Genomic DNA, 17,461 nt, shown 5'->3' with positions numbered 1-17,461 from the left:
CCCAGTACACTCCAATATGTCCAAAAATCATGTTTTGGCGTTTTTTGAACTTTTTCATTTTGGTCGAAAATATCGTACCCACGTGGGCCAATAATGGCATTAATTGACAAAAGTTCGCCGCGCGAATCACGAAGTGAGTTTTTGCCACGAACGCACCCAATACAATCCATTATTTACAAAAATCATGTTTTGGGGCGTTTTGAACTTTTTCATTCCGGTCATAAACATCGCACCCGTGTGTGCCAAAATATGCCAATATTGGCATTAATTGACAAAAGTTTGTCGCGCGAATCATGTAGGGAGTTTTTGCCACGAACGCACCCAATACAATCCATTATTTACAAAAATCATGTTTTGGGGCGTTTTGAACTTTTTCATTCCGGTCATAAACATCGCACCCGTGTGTGCCAAAATATGCCAATATTGGCATTAATTGACAAAAGTTTGTCGCGCGAATCATGTAGGGAGTTTTTGCCACGAACGCACCCAATACACTCCAATATGTCCAAAAATCATGGTTTGGTATTATTTGAACTTTTTCATTTCGGTCGAAAATATCGTAACCACGTGGGCCAATAATGGCATTAATTGATAAAAGTTCTCCGCGCGAATCACGAAGTGAGTTTTTGCCTCGAACGCACCCAATACACTCCAATATGTCCAAAAATCATGTTTTGTTGCTTTTCTAACTTTTTCATTCCGGTCACAAACATCGCATCCGTGTGTGCCAATTATGCCAATATTGGCATTAATTGACAAAAGATCGTCGCGCGAATAACGAAGGGAGTTTTTGCCTCGAACGCACCCAATACAATCCAATATGTCCAAAAATCATGTTTTGGTGTTTTTTGAACTTTTTCATTTCAGTCGAAAATATCGTACCCACGTGGGCCCATAATGGCATTAATTGACAAAAGTTCTCCGTGCGAATCACGAATTCAGTTTTTGCCATGAACGCACCCAATACACTCCAATATGTACAAAAATCATGTTTTGGGGCTTTTTGAACTTTTTCATTCCGGTCAAAAACATCGTACCCACGTGGGCCAATAATGGCATTAATTGACAAAAGTTCGCCGCGCGAATCACGAAGTGAGTTTTTGCCACGAACGCACCCAATACAATCCATTATTTACAAAAATCATGTTTTGGGGCGTTTTGAACTTTTTCATTCCGGTCATAAACATCGCACCCGTGTGTGCCAAAATATGCCAATATTGGCATTAATTGACAAAAGTTCGCCGCGAATCACGAAGTGAGTTTTTGCCACGAACGCACCCAATACACTCCAATATGTCCAAAAATCATGTTTTGCTGCTTTTCGAACTTTTTCATTCCGGTCAAAAACATCGCATCCGTGTTTGCCAATTATGCCAATATTGGCATTAATTGACAAAAGTTTGTCGCGCGAATCACGTAGGGAGTTTTTGCCACGAACGCACCCAATACACTCCAATATGTCCAAAAATCATGTTTTGCTGCTTTTCGAACTTTTTCATTCCGGTCAAAAACATCGCATCCGTGTTTGCCAATTATGCCAATATTGGCATTAATTGACAAAAGATCGTCGCGCGAATCACGAAGGGAGTTTTTTCCCCGAACGCACCCAATACACTCCAATATGTCCAAAAATCATGTTTTGGTGTTTTTTGAACTTTTTCATTTTGGTCGAAAATATCGTACCCACGTGGGCCAATAATGGCATTAATTGACAAAAGTTCTCCGCGCGAATCACGAAGTGAGTTTTTGCCTCGAACGCACCCAATACACTCCAATATGTCCAAAAATCATGTTTTGCTGCTTTTCGAACTTTTTCATTCCGGTCAAAAACATCGCATCCGTGTTTGCCAATTATGCCAATATTGGCATTAATTGACAAAAGATCGTCGCGCGAATCACGAAGGGATTTTTTTCCTCGAACGCACCCAATGCACTCCAGTATGTCCAAAAATCATGTTTTGGTGTTTTTTGAACTTTTTCATTTTGGTCGAAAATATCGTACCCACGTGGGCCAATAATGGCATTAGTTGACAAAAGTTCTCCGCGCGAATCACGAAGTGAGTTTTTGCCTCGAACGCACCCAATACACTCCAATATGTCCAAAAATCATGTTTTGCTGCTTTTCGAACTTTTTCATTCCGGTAAAAAACATCGCATCCGTGTGTGCCAAAATATGCCAATATTGGCATTAATTGACAAAAGTTTGTCGCGCGAATCACGTAGGTTGTTTTTGCCCCGAACGCACCCAATACACTCCAATATGTCCAAAAATCATGTTTTGCTGCTTTTCGAACTTTTTCATTCCGATAAAAAACATCGCACCCGTGTGTGCCAAAATATGCCAATATTGGCATTAATTGACAAAGTTTGTCGCGCGAATCACGTAGGGAGTTTTTGCCACGAACGCACCCAATACACTCCAATATGTCCAAAAATCATGTTTTGCTGCTTTTCGAACTTTTTCATTCCGGTCAAAAACATCGCATCCGTGTTTGCCAATTATGCCAATATTGGCATTAATTGACAAAAGATCGTCGCGCGAATCACGAAGGGATTTTTTTCCTCGAACGCACCCAATACACTCCAATATGTCCAAAAATCATGTTTTGGTGTTTTTTGAACTTTTTCATTTTGGTCGACAATATCGTACCCACGTGGGCCAATAATGGCATTAATTGACAAAAGTTCTCCGCGCGAATCACGAAGTGAGTTTTTGCCTCGAACGCACCCAATAAACTCCAATATGTCCAAAAATCATGTTTTGCTGCTTTTCGAACTTTTTCATTCCGGTCAAAAACATCGCATCCGTGTTTGCCAATTATGCCAATATTGGCATTAATTGACAAAAGTTTGTCGCGCGAATCACGTAGGGAGTTTTTGCCACGAACGCACCCAATACACTCCAATATGTGCAAAAATCATGGTTTGGAGTTATTTGAACTTTTTCATTTCGGTCGAAAATATCGTACCCACGTGGGCCAATAATAGCATTAATTGACAAAAGTTCGCCACGCGAATCACGAACTGAGTTTTTGCCGCGAACGCACCCAATACAATCCATTATTTACAAAAATCATGTTTTGGGGCGTTTTGAACTTTTTCATTCCGGTCATAAACATCGCACCCGTGTGTGCCAAAATATGGCAATATTGGCATTAATTGACAAAAGTTTGTCGCGCGAATCACGTAGGGAGTTTTTGCCACGAACGCACCCAATACACTCCAATATGTCCAAAAATCATGTTTTGCTGCTTTTCGAACTTTTTCATTCCGGTCAAAAACATCGCATCCGTGTTTGCCAATTATGCCAATATTGGCATTAATTGACAAAAGATCGTCGCGCGAATCACGAAGGGATTTTTTTCCTCGAACGCACCCAATACACTCCAATATGTCCAAAAATCATGTTTTGGTGTTTTTTGAACTTTTTCATTTTGGTCGAAAATATCGTACCCACGTGGGCCAATAATGGCATTAATTGACAAAAGTTCTCCGCGCGAATCACGAAGTGAGTTTTTGCCTCGAACGCACCCAATACACTCCAATATGTCCAAAAATCATGTTTTGTTGCTTTTCTAACTTTTTCATTCCGGTCAAAAACATCGCATCCGTGTTTGCCAATTATGCCAATATTGGCATTAATTGACAAAAGATCGTCGCGCGAATCACGAAGGGAGTTTTTTCCCCGAACGCACCCAATACACTCCAATATGTCCAAAAATCATGTTTTGGTGTTGTTTGAACTTTTTCATTTTGGTCGAAAATATCGTACCCACGTGGGCCAATAATGGCATTAATTGACAAAAGTTCTCCGCGCGAATCACGAAGTGAGTTTTTGCCTCGAACGCACCCAATACACTCCAATATGTCCAAAAATCATGTTTTGCTGCTTTTCGAACTTTTTCATTCCGGTCATAAGCATCGCAGCCGTGTGTGCCAAAATATGCCAATATTGGCACTAATTGACAAAAGTTTGTCGCGCGAATCACGTAGGGAGTTTTTGCCACGAACGCACCCAATACACTCCAATATGTGCAAAAATCATGGTTTGGAGTTATTTGAACTTTTTCATTTCGGTCGAAAATATCGTACCCACGTGGGCCAATAATAGCATTAATTGACAAAAGTTCGCCACGCGAATCACGAACTGAGTTTTTGCCGCGAACGCACCCAATACAATCCATTATTTACAAAAATCATGTTTTGGGGCGTTTTGAACTTTTTCATTCCGGTCATAAACATCGCACCCGTGTGTGCCAAAATATGGCAATATTGGCATTAATTGACAAAAGTTTGTCGCGCGAATCACGTAGGGAGTTTTTGCCACGAACGCACCCAATACACTCCAATATGTCCAAAAATCATGTTTTGCTGCTTTTCGAACTTTTTCATTCCGGTCAAAAACATCGCATCCGTGTTTGCCAATTATGCCAATATTGGCATTAATTGACAAAAGATCGTCGCGCGAATCACGAAGGGATTTTTTTCCTCGAACGCACCCAATACACTCCAATATGTCCAAAAATCATGTTTTGGTGTTTTTTGAACTTTTTCATTTTGGTCGAAAATATCGTACCCACGTGGGCCAATAATGGCATTAATTGACAAAAGTTCTCCGCGCGAATCACGAAGTGAGTTTTTGCCTCGAACGCACCCAATACACTCCAATATGTCCAAAAATCATGTTTTGTTGCTTTTCTAACTTTTTCATTCCGGTCAAAAACATCGCATCCGTGTTTGCCAATTATGCCAATATTGGCATTAATTGACAAAAGATCGTCGCGCGAATCACGAAGGGAGTTTTTTCCCCGAACGCACCCAATACACTCCAATATGTCCAAAAATCATGTTTTGGTGTTTTTTGAACTTTTTCATTTTGGTCGAAAATATCGTACCCACGTGGGCCAATAATGGCATTAATTGACAAAAGTTCTCCGCGCGAATCACGAAGTGAGTTTTTGCCTCGAACGCACCCAATACACTCCAATATGTCCAAAAATCATGTTTTGCTGCTTTTCGAACTTTTTCATTCCGGTCAAAAACATCGCATCCGTGTTTGCCAATTATGCCAATATTGGCATTAATTGACAAAAGATCGTCGCGCGAATCACGAAGGGATTTTTTTCCTCGAACGCACCCAATGCACTCCAGTATGTCCAAAAATCATGTTTTGGTGTTTTTTGAACTTTTTCATTTTGGTCGAAAATATCGTACCCACGTGGGCCAATAATGGCATTAGTTGACAAAAGTTCTCCGCGCGAATCACGAAGTGAGTTTTTGCCTCGAACGCACCCAATACACTCCAATATGTCCAAAAATCATGTTTTGCTGCTTTTCGAACTTTTTCATTCCGGTAAAAAACATCGCATCCGTGTGTGCCAAAATATGCCAATATTGGCATTAATTGACAAAAGTTTGTCGCGCGAATCACGTAGGTTGTTTTTGCCCCGAACGCACCCAATACACTCCAATATGTCCAAAAATCATGTTTTGCTGCTTTTCGAACTTTTTCATTCCGATAAAAAACATCGCACCCGTGTGTGCCAAAATATGCCAATATTGGCATTAATTGACAAAGTTTGTCGCGCGAATCACGTAGGGAGTTTTTGCCACGAACGCACCCAATACACTCCAATATGTCCAAAAATCATGTTTTGCTGCTTTTCGAACTTTTTCATTCCGGTCAAAAACATCGCATCCGTGTTTGCCAATTATGCCAATATTGGCATTAATTGACAAAAGATCGTCGCGCGAATCACGAAGGGATTTTTTTCCTCGAACGCACCCAATACACTCCAATATGTCCAAAAATCATGTTTTGGTGTTTTTTGAACTTTTTCATTTTGGTCGACAATATCGTACCCACGTGGGCCAATAATGGCATTAATTGACAAAAGTTCTCCGCGCGAATCACGAAGTGAGTTTTTGCCTCGAACGCACCCAATAAACTCCAATATGTCCAAAAATCATGTTTTGCTGCTTTTCGAACTTTTTCATTCCGGTCAAAAACATCGCATCCGTGTTTGCCAATTATGCCAATATTGGCATTAATTGACAAAAGTTTGTCGCGCGAATCACGTAGGGAGTTTTTGCCACGAACGCACCCAATACACTCCAATATGTGCAAAAATCATGGTTTGGAGTTATTTGAACTTTTTCATTTCGGTCGAAAATATCGTACCCACGTGGGCCAATAATAGCATTAATTGACAAAAGTTCGCCACGCGAATCACGAACTGAGTTTTTGCCGCGAACGCACCCAATACAATCCATTATTTACAAAAATCATGTTTTGGGGCGTTTTGAACTTTTTCATTCCGGTCATAAACATCGCACCCGTGTGTGCCAAAATATGGCAATATTGGCATTAATTGACAAAAGTTTGTCGCGCGAATCACGTAGGGAGTTTTTGCCACGAACGCACCCAATACACTCCAATATGTCCAAAAATCATGTTTTGCTGCTTTTCGAACTTTTTCATTCCGGTCAAAAACATCGCATCCGTGTTTGCCAATTATGCCAATATTGGCATTAATTGACAAAAGATCGTCGCGCGAATCACGAAGGGATTTTTTTCCTCGAACGCACCCAATACACTCCAATATGTCCAAAAATCATGTTTTGGTGTTTTTTGAACTTTTTCATTTTGGTCGAAAATATCGTACCCACGTGGGCCAATAATGGCATTAATTGACAAAAGTTCTCCGCGCGAATCACGAAGTGAGTTTTTGCCTCGAACGCACCCAATACACTCCAATATGTCCAAAAATCATGTTTTGTTGCTTTTCTAACTTTTTCATTCCGGTCAAAAACATCGCATCCGTGTTTGCCAATTATGCCAATATTGGCATTAATTGACAAAAGATCGTCGCGCGAATCACGAAGGGAGTTTTTTCCCCGAACGCACCCAATACACTCCAATATGTCCAAAAATCATGTTTTGGTGTTGTTTGAACTTTTTCATTTTGGTCGAAAATATCGTACCCACGTGGGCCAATAATGGCATTAATTGATAAAAGTTCTCCGCGCGAATCACGAAGTGAGTTTTTGCCTCGAACGCACCCAATACACTCCAATATGTCCAAAAATCATGTTTTGTTGCTTTTCTAACTTTTTCATTCCGGTCACAAACATCGCATCCGTGTGTGCCAATTATGCCAATATTGGCATTAATTGACAAAAGATCGTCGCGCGAATAACGAAGGGAGTTTTTGCCTCGAACGCACCCAATACAATCCAATATGTCCAAAAATCATGTTTTGGTGTTTTTTGAACTTTTTCATTTCAGTCGAAAATATCGTACCCACGTGGGCCCATAATGGCATTAATTGACAAAAGTTCTCCGTGCGAATCACGAATTCAGTTTTTGCCATGAACGCACCCAATACACTCCAATATGTACAAAAATCATGTTTTGGGGCTTTTTGAACTTTTTCATTCCGGTCAAAAACATCGTACCCACGTGGGCCAATAATGGCATTAATTGACAAAAGTTCGCCGCGCGAATCACGAAGTGAGTTTTTGCCACGAACGCACCCAATACAATCCATTATTTACAAAAATCATGTTTTGGGGCGTTTTGAACTTTTTCATTCCGGTCATAAACATCGCACCCGTGTGTGCCAAAATATGCCAATATTGGCATTAATTGACAAAAGTTCGCCGCGAATCACGAAGTGAGTTTTTGCCACGAACGCACCCAATACACTCCAATATGTCCAAAAATCATGTTTTGCTGCTTTTCGAACTTTTTCATTCCGGTCAAAAACATCGCATCCGTGTTTGCCAATTATGCCAATATTGGCATTAATTGACAAAAGTTTGTCGCGCGAATCACGTAGGGAGTTTTTGCCACGAACGCACCCAATACACTCCAATATGTCCAAAAATCATGTTTTGCTGCTTTTCGAACTTTTTCATTCCGGTCAAAAACATCGCATCCGTGTTTGCCAATTATGCCAATATTGGCATTAATTGACAAAAGATCGTCGCGCGAATCACGAAGGGAGTTTTTTCCCCGAACGCACCCAATACACTCCAATATGTCCAAAAATCATGTTTTGGTGTTTTTTGAACTTTTTCATTTTGGTCGAAAATATCGTACCCACGTGGGCCAATAATGGCATTAATTGACAAAAGTTCTCCGCGCGAATCACGAAGTGAGTTTTTGCCTCGAACGCACCCAATACACTCCAATATGTCCAAAAATCATGTTTTGCTGCTTTTCGAACTTTTTCATTCCGGTCAAAAACATCGCATCCGTGTTTGCCAATTATGCCAATATTGGCATTAATTGACAAAAGATCGTCGCGCGAATCACGAAGGGATTTTTTTCCTCGAACGCACCCAGTACACTCCAATATGTCCAAAAATCATGTTTTGGCGTTTTTTGAACTTTTTCATTTTGGTCGAAAATATCGTACCCACGTGGGCCAATAATGGCATTAATTGACAAAAGTTCGCCGCGCGAATCACGAAGTGAGTTTTTGCCACGAACGCACCCAATACAATCCATTATTTACAAAAATCATGTTTTGGGGCGTTTTGAACTTTTTCATTCCGGTCATAAACATCGCACCCGTGTGTGCCAAAATATGCCAATATTGGCATTAATTGACAAAAGTTTGTCGCGCGAATCATGTAGGGAGTTTTTGCCACGAACGCACCCAATACAATCCATTATTTACAAAAATCATGTTTTGGGGCGTTTTGAACTTTTTCATTCCGGTCATAAACATCGCACCCGTGTGTGCCAAAATATGCCAATATTGGCATTAATTGACAAAAGTTTGTCGCGCGAATCATGTAGGGAGTTTTTGCCACGAACGCACCCAATACACTCCAATATGTCCAAAAATCATGGTTTGGTATTATTTGAACTTTTTCATTTCGGTCGAAAATATCGTAACCACGTGGGCCAATAATGGCATTAATTGATAAAAGTTCTCCGCGCGAATCACGAAGTGAGTTTTTGCCTCGAACGCACCCAATACACTCCAATATGTCCAAAAATCATGTTTTGTTGCTTTTCTAACTTTTTCATTCCGGTCACAAACATCGCATCCGTGTGTGCCAATTATGCCAATATTGGCATTAATTGACAAAAGATCGTCGCGCGAATAACGAAGGGAGTTTTTGCCTCGAACGCACCCAATACAATCCAATATGTCCAAAAATCATGTTTTGGTGTTTTTTGAACTTTTTCATTTCAGTCGAAAATATCGTACCCACGTGGGCCCATAATGGCATTAATTGACAAAAGTTCTCCGTGCGAATCACGAATTCAGTTTTTGCCATGAACGCACCCAATACACTCCAATATGTACAAAAATCATGTTTTGGGGCTTTTTGAACTTTTTCATTCCGGTCAAAAACATCGTACCCACGTGGGCCAATAATGGCATTAATTGACAAAAGTTCGCCGCGCGAATCACGAAGTGAGTTTTTGCCACGAACGCACCCAATACAATCCATTATTTACAAAAATCATGTTTTGGGGCGTTTTGAACTTTTTCATTCCGGTCATAAACATCGCACCCGTGTGTGCCAAAATATGCCAATATTGGCATTAATTGACAAAAGTTCGCCGCGAATCACGAAGTGAGTTTTTGCCACGAACGCACCCAATACACTCCAATATGTCCAAAAATCATGTTTTGCTGCTTTTCGAACTTTTTCATTCCGGTCAAAAACATCGCATCCGTGTTTGCCAATTATGCCAATATTGGCATTAATTGACAAAAGTTTGTCGCGCGAATCACGTAGGGAGTTTTTGCCACGAACGCACCCAATACACTCCAATATGTCCAAAAATCATGTTTTGCTGCTTTTCGAACTTTTTCATTCCGGTCAAAAACATCGCATCCGTGTTTGCCAATTATGCCAATATTGGCATTAATTGACAAAAGATCGTCGCGCGAATCACGAAGGGAGTTTTTTCCCCGAACGCACCCAATACACTCCAATATGTCCAAAAATCATGTTTTGGTGTTTTTTGAACTTTTTCATTTTGGTCGAAAATATCGTACCCACGTGGGCCAATAATGGCATTAATTGACAAAAGTTCTCCGCGCGAATCACGAAGTGAGTTTTTGCCTCGAACGCACCCAATACACTCCAATATGTCCAAAAATCATGTTTTGCTGCTTTTCGAACTTTTTCATTCCGGTCAAAAACATCGCATCCGTGTTTGCCAATTATGCCAATATTGGCATTAATTGACAAAAGATCGTCGCGCGAATCACGAAGGGATTTTTTTCCTCGAACGCACCCAATGCACTCCAGTATGTCCAAAAATCATGTTTTGGTGTTTTTTGAACTTTTTCATTTTGGTCGAAAATATCGTACCCACGTGGGCCAATAATGGCATTAGTTGACAAAAGTTCTCCGCGCGAATCACGAAGTGAGTTTTTGCCTCGAACGCACCCAATACACTCCAATATGTCCAAAAATCATGTTTTGCTGCTTTTCGAACTTTTTCATTCCGGTAAAAAACATCGCATCCGTGTGTGCCAAAATATGCCAATATTGGCATTAATTGACAAAAGTTTGTCGCGCGAATCACGTAGGTTGTTTTTGCCCCGAACGCACCCAATACACTCCAATATGTCCAAAAATCATGTTTTGCTGCTTTTCGAACTTTTTCATTCCGATAAAAAACATCGCACCCGTGTGTGCCAAAATATGCCAATATTGGCATTAATTGACAAAGTTTGTCGCGCGAATCACGTAGGGAGTTTTTGCCACGAACGCACCCAATACACTCCAATATGTCCAAAAATCATGTTTTGCTGCTTTTCGAACTTTTTCATTCCGGTCAAAAACATCGCATCCGTGTTTGCCAATTATGCCAATATTGGCATTAATTGACAAAAGATCGTCGCGCGAATCACGAAGGGATTTTTTTCCTCGAACGCACCCAATACACTCCAATATGTCCAAAAATCATGTTTTGGTGTTTTTTGAACTTTTTCATTTTGGTCGACAATATCGTACCCACGTGGGCCAATAATGGCATTAATTGACAAAAGTTCTCCGCGCGAATCACGAAGTGAGTTTTTGCCTCGAACGCACCCAATAAACTCCAATATGTCCAAAAATCATGTTTTGCTGCTTTTCGAACTTTTTCATTCCGGTCAAAAACATCGCATCCGTGTTTGCCAATTATGCCAATATTGGCATTAATTGACAAAAGTTTGTCGCGCGAATCACGTAGGGAGTTTTTGCCACGAACGCACCCAATACACTCCAATATGTGCAAAAATCATGGTTTGGAGTTATTTGAACTTTTTCATTTCGGTCGAAAATATCGTACCCACGTGGGCCAATAATAGCATTAATTGACAAAAGTTCGCCACGCGAATCACGAACTGAGTTTTTGCCGCGAACGCACCCAATACAATCCATTATTTACAAAAATCATGTTTTGGGGCGTTTTGAACTTTTTCATTCCGGTCATAAACATCGCACCCGTGTGTGCCAAAATATGGCAATATTGGCATTAATTGACAAAAGTTTGTCGCGCGAATCACGTAGGGAGTTTTTGCCACGAACGCACCCAATACACTCCAATATGTCCAAAAATCATGTTTTGCTGCTTTTCGAACTTTTTCATTCCGGTCAAAAACATCGCATCCGTGTTTGCCAATTATGCCAATATTGGCATTAATTGACAAAAGATCGTCGCGCGAATCACGAAGGGATTTTTTTCCTCGAACGCACCCAATACACTCCAATATGTCCAAAAATCATGTTTTGGTGTTTTTTGAACTTTTTCATTTTGGTCGAAAATATCGTACCCACGTGGGCCAATAATGGCATTAATTGACAAAAGTTCTCCGCGCGAATCACGAAGTGAGTTTTTGCCTCGAACGCACCCAATACACTCCAATATGTCCAAAAATCATGTTTTGTTGCTTTTCTAACTTTTTCATTCCGGTCAAAAACATCGCATCCGTGTTTGCCAATTATGCCAATATTGGCATTAATTGACAAAAGATCGTCGCGCGAATCACGAAGGGAGTTTTTTCCCCGAACGCACCCAATACACTCCAATATGTCCAAAAATCATGTTTTGGTGTTGTTTGAACTTTTTCATTTTGGTCGAAAATATCGTACCCACGTGGGCCAATAATGGCATTAATTGACAAAAGTTCTCCGCGCGAATCACGAAGTGAGTTTTTGCCTCGAACGCACCCAATACACTCCAATATGTCCAAAAATCATGTTTTGCTGCTTTTCGAACTTTTTCATTCCGGTCATAAGCATCGCAGCCGTGTGTGCCAAAATATGCCAATATTGGCACTAATTGACAAAAGTTTGTCGCGCGAATCACGTAGGGAGTTTTTGCCACGAACGCACCCAATACACTCCAATATGTGCAAAAATCATGGTTTGGAGTTATTTGAACTTTTTCATTTCGGTCGAAAATATCGTACCCACGTGGGCCAATAATAGCATTAATTGACAAAAGTTCGCCACGCGAATCACGAACTGAGTTTTTGCCGCGAACGCACCCAATACAATCCATTATTTACAAAAATCATGTTTTGGGGCGTTTTGAACTTTTTCATTCCGGTCATAAACATCGCACCCGTGTGTGCCAAAATATGCCAATATTGGGATTAATTGACAAAAGTTTGTCGCGCGAATCACGTAGGGAGTTTTTGCCACGAACGCACCCAATACACTCCAATATGTCCAAAAATCATGTTTTGCTGCTTTTCGAACTTTTTCATTCCGGTCAAAAACATCGCATCCGTGTTTGCCAATTATGCCAATATTGGCATTAATTGACAAAAGATCGTCGCGCGAATCACGAAGGGAGTTTTTTCCCCGAACGCACCCAATACACTCCAATATGTCCAAAAATCATGTTTTGGTGTTGTTTGAACTTTTTCATTTTGGTCGAAAATATCGTACCCACGTGGGCCAATAATGGCATTAATTGACAAAAGTTCTCCGCGCGAATCACGAAGTGAGTTTTTGCCTCGAACGCACCCAATACACTCCAATATGTCCAAAAATCATGTTTTGCTGCTTTTCGAACTTTTTCATTCCGGTCATAAGCATCGCAGCCGTGTGTGCCAAAATATGCCAATATTGGCATTAATTGACAAAAGTTTGTCGCGCGAATCACGTAGGGAGTTTTTGCCACGAACGCACCCAATACACTCCAATATGTGCAAAAATCATGGTTTGGTGTTATTTGAACTTTTTCATTTCGGTCGAAAATATCGTACCCACGTGGGCCAATAATAGCATTAATTGACAAAAGTTCGCCACGCGAATCACGAACTGAGTTTTTGCCGCGAACGCACCCAATACAATCCATTATTTACAAAAATCATGTTTTGGGGCGTTTTGAACTTTTTCATTCCGGTCATAAACATCGCACCCGTGTGTGCCAAAATATGCCAATATTGGGATTAATTGACAAAAGTTTGTCGCGCGAATCACGTAGGGAGTTTTTGCCACGAACGCACCCAATACACTCCAATATGTCCAAAAATCATGTTTTGCTGCTTTTCGAACTTTTTCATTCCGGTCAAAAACATCGCATCCGTGTTTGCCAATTATGCCAATATTGGCATTAATTGACAAAAGATCGTCGCGCGAATCACGAAGGGAGTTTTTGCCACGAACGCACCCAATACACTCCAATATGTCCAAAAATCATGGTTTGGTATTATTTGAACTTTTTCATTTCGGTCGAAAATATCGTAACCACGTGGGCCAATAATGGCATTAATTGATAAAAGTTCTCCGCGCGAATCACGAAGTGAGTTTTTGCCTCGAACGCACCCAATACACTCCAATATGTCCAAAAATCATGTTTTGTTGCTTTTCTAACTTTTTCATTCCGGTCACAAACATCGCATCCGTGTGTGCCAATTATGCCAATATTGGCATTAATTGACAAAAGATCGTCGCGCGAATAACGAAGGGAGTTTTTGCCTCGAACGCACCCAATACAATCCAATATGTCCAAAAATCATGTTTTGGTGTTTTTTGAACTTTTTCATTTCAGTCGAAAATATCGTACCCACGTGGGCCCATAATGGCATTAATTGACAAAAGTTCTCCGTGCGAATCACGAATTCAGTTTTTGCCATGAACGCACCCAATACACTCCAATATGTACAAAAATCATGTTTTGGGGCTTTTTGAACTTTTTCATTCCGGTCAAAAACATCGTACCCACGTGGGCCAATAATGGCATTAATTGACAAAAGTTCGCCGCGCGAATCACGAAGTGAGTTTTTGCCACGAACGCACCCAATACAATCCATTATTTACAAAAATCATGTTTTGGGGCGTTTTGAACTTTTTCATTCCGGTCATAAACATCGCACCCGTGTGTGCCAAAATATGCCAATATTGGCATTAATTGACAAAAGTTCGCCGCGAATCACGAAGTGAGTTTTTGCCACGAACGCACCCAATACACTCCAATATGTCCAAAAATCATGTTTTGCTGCTTTTCGAACTTTTTCATTCCGGTCAAAAACATCGCATCCGTGTTTGCCAATTATGCCAATATTGGCATTAATTGACAAAAGTTTGTCGCGCGAATCACGTAGGGAGTTTTTGCCACGAACGCACCCAATACACTCCAATATGTCCAAAAATCATGTTTTGCTGCTTTTCGAACTTTTTCATTCCGGTCAAAAACATCGCATCCGTGTTTGCCAATTATGCCAATATTGGCATTAATTGACAAAAGATCGTCGCGCGAATCACGAAGGGAGTTTTTTCCCCGAACGCACCCAATACACTCCAATATGTCCAAAAATCATGTTTTGGTGTTTTTTGAACTTTTTCATTTTGGTCGAAAATATCGTACCCACGTGGGCCAATAATGGCATTAATTGACAAAAGTTCTCCGCGCGAATCACGAAGTGAGTTTTTGCCTCGAACGCACCCAATACACTCCAATATGTCCAAAAATCATGTTTTGCTGCTTTTCGAACTTTTTCATTCCGGTCAAAAACATCGCATCCGTGTTTGCCAATTATGCCAATATTGGCATTAATTGACAAAAGATCGTCGCGCGAATCACGAAGGGATTTTTTTCCTCGAACGCACCCAGTACACTCCAATATGTCCAAAAATCATGTTTTGGCGTTTTTTGAACTTTTTCATTTTGGTCGAAAATATCGTACCCACGTGGGCCAATAATGGCATTAATTGACAAAAGTTCGCCGCGCGAATCACGAAGTGAGTTTTTGCCACGAACGCACCCAATACAATCCATTATTTACAAAAATCATGTTTTGGGGCGTTTTGAACTTTTTCATTCCGGTCATAAACATCGCACCCGTGTGTGCCAAAATATGCCAATATTGGCATTAATTGACAAAAGTTTGTCGCGCGAATCATGTAGGGAGTTTTTGCCACGAACGCACCCAATACAATCCATTATTTACAAAAATCATGTTTTGGGGCGTTTTGAACTTTTTCATTCCGGTCATAAACATCGCACCCGTGTGTGCCAAAATATGCCAATATTGGCATTAATTGACAAAAGTTTGTCGCGCGAATCATGTAGGGAGTTTTTGCCACGAACGCACCCAATACACTCCAATATGTCCAAAAATCATGGTTTGGTATTATTTGAACTTTTTCATTTCGGTCGAAAATATCGTAACCACGTGGGCCAATAATGGCATTAATTGATAAAAGTTCTCCGCGCGAATCACGAAGTGAGTTTTTGCCTCGAACGCACCCAATACACTCCAATATGTCCAAAAATCATGTTTTGTTGCTTTTCTAACTTTTTCATTCCGGTCACAAACATCGCATCCGTGTGTGCCAATTATGCCAATATTGGCATTAATTGACAAAAGATCGTCGCGCGAATAACGAAGGGAGTTTTTGCCTCGAACGCACCCAATACAATCCAATATGTCCAAAAATCATGTTTTGGTGTTTTTTGAACTTTTTCATTTCAGTCGAAAATATCGTACCCACGTGGGCCCATAATGGCATTAATTGACAAAAGTTCTCCGTGCGAATCACGAATTCAGTTTTTGCCATGAACGCACCCAATACACTCCAATATGTACAAAAATCATGTTTTGGGGCTTTTTGAACTTTTTCATTCCGGTCAAAAACATCGTACCCACGTGGGCCAATAATGGCATTAATTGACAAAAGTTCGCCGCGCGAATCACGAAGTGAGTTTTTGCCACGAACGCACCCAATACAATCCATTATTTACAAAAATCATGTTTTGGGGCGTTTTGAACTTTTTCATTCCGGTCATAAACATCGCACCCGTGTGTGCCAAAATATGCCAATATTGGCATTAATTGACAAAAGTTCGCCGCGAATCACGAAGTGAGTTTTTGCCACGAACGCACCCAATACACTCCAATATGTCCAAAAATCATGTTTTGCTGCTTTTCGAACTTTTTCATTCCGGTCAAAAACATCGCATCCGTGTTTGCCAATTATGCCAATATTGGCATTAATTGACAAAAGTTTGTCGCGCGAATCACGTAGGGAGTTTTTGCCACGAACGCACCCAATACACTCCAATATGTCCAAAAATCATGTTTTGCTGCTTTTCGAACTTTTTCATTCCGGTCAAAAACATCGCATCCGTGTTTGCCAATTATGCCAATATTGGCATTAATTGACAAAAGATCGTCGCGCGAATCACGAAGGGAGTTTTTTCCCCGAACGCACCCAATACACTCCAATATGTCCAAAAATCATGTTTTGGTGTTTTTTGAACTTATTCATTTTGGTCGAAAATATCGTACCCACGTGGGCCAATAATGGCATTAATTGACAAAAGTTCTCCGCGCGAATCACGAAGTGAGTTTTTGCCTCGAACGCACCCAATACACTCCAATATGTCCAAAAATCATGTTTTGCTGCTTTTCGAACTTTTTCATTCCGGTCAAAAACATCGCATCCGTGTTTGCCAATTATGCCAATATTGGCATTAATTGACAAAAGATCGTCGCGCGAATCACGAAGGGATTTTTTTCCTCGAACGCACCCAATACACTCCAATATGTCCAAAAATCATGTTTTGGCGTTTTTTGAACTTTTTCATTTTGGTCGAAAATATCGTACCCACGTGGGCCAATAATGGCATTAATTGACAAAAGTTCGCCGCGCAAATCACGAAGTGAGTTTTTGCCACGAACGCACCCAATACAATCCATTATTTACAAAAATCATGTTTTGGGGCGTTTTGAACTTTTTCATTCCGGTCATAAACATCGCACCCGTGTGTGCCAAAATATGCCAATATTGGCATTAATTGACAAAAGTTTGTCGCGCGAATCATGTAGGGAGTTTTTGCCACGAACGCACCCAATACAATCCATTATTTACAAAAATCATGTTTTGGGGCGTTTTGAACTTTTTCATTCCGGTCATAAACATCGCACCCGTGTGTGCCAAAATATGCCAATATTGGCATTAATTGACAAAAGTTTGTCGC

This window comes from Oryza sativa, chromosome 9, assembly GCF_034140825.1.
Source record: "Oryza sativa Japonica Group chromosome 9, ASM3414082v1".
NCBI lineage: Eukaryota > Viridiplantae > Streptophyta > Magnoliopsida > Poales > Poaceae > Oryza > Oryza sativa.
This window is presented reverse-complemented; position numbering follows the sequence as displayed.